The sequence below is a fragment of the Vombatus ursinus genome, unplaced genomic scaffold (assembly GCF_900497805.2).
Source record: "Vombatus ursinus unplaced genomic scaffold, bare-nosed wombat genome assembly UNPS02014798.1, whole genome shotgun sequence".
Classification (NCBI taxonomy): Eukaryota; Metazoa; Chordata; class Mammalia; order Diprotodontia; family Vombatidae; genus Vombatus; species Vombatus ursinus.
In genome coordinates, this window is record NW_020954576.1 from 56,587,767 (window position 1) to 56,588,692 (window position 926).

Below are 926 nucleotides of genomic sequence, written 5' to 3' on the forward strand. Positions count from 1 at the left end.
CCTTCCTCCCCTTCCTCCCCTTCCTCCCCTTCCTCCCCTTCCTCCAGCCACCCCTTAACTCTAGGAACACAGACGGATTAACCCTAAAGGCCACCCTTCTCCGCCACCCATGAAAGTCTCTACTGAACTTAGAACCAATTTCCAATCTCCATTTCCTTCAGTCTCCTTCCGCTCTTGTTCTGTCATCAAGCCAAGTCCAGCTCAGCTCCTTAATTAAGCTAATGAGCAGGTTCCTCAGGAGCTGCCTGGAGTCTGCCGGCTGTCCCAGGATATTTATTTAGTTTCCTGACCTCTTACCTACTGTCCAGAGGCTTTTGGAGGTTAACTAACCTTTCCAGAGGTGTTCCTGTCAGGAAAACCTTATAGCCATCTACCTTATAGCATCCATTTTAAGCCTCTTTCCCTCAGTTTCAGCCAAAGAAAGTGGGAGGTGGGGGGAGGCACAGCCTGGCTGGGAGTGCTAGCTCTGAGAGTCCTGGATGGGGCATAATAATGGCTAGTGTTTATATAATGCTTACAAATATTATCTCATTTGATCCTCACAACAGACCTGGGAGGTAGATGCTATTATTGTCCTCATTTTATAAATGAGGAAACTGAGGAAGGCAGGCATAAGATGACTCGCCCAGGGTAACACAGCTAGTAAGCTGTCCGAGGTAAGTTTTGAACTCAAATCCAGTGCTCTATCCACTTTAGCACAGGCAGGGAAGTCCCTTTACATCCAGGCTTACAGTGGGCTAGTCCTTATCATTTAAGGGTCAAATTACTCATGCTGTTTTAGTATATATATATATACATATATATATATATATATACACACACACACACACACATACACATACATACATATATATACATACATACATATATATCCATCAATTATAACTCATCAATTGGGAAATGGCTGAATGAATTGTGGTGCATGA

General features: G+C 43.8%; 1 protein-coding gene across 4 annotated transcripts in view; it reads left to right on the forward strand.

Moving 5' to 3' along the window:
• Positions 1 to 926, forward strand: part of LOC114049599 (protein S100-A15A-like) — a 6,428-nt gene that overhangs the window by 2,317 nt on the left and 3,185 nt on the right. The window lies entirely within an intron of this gene.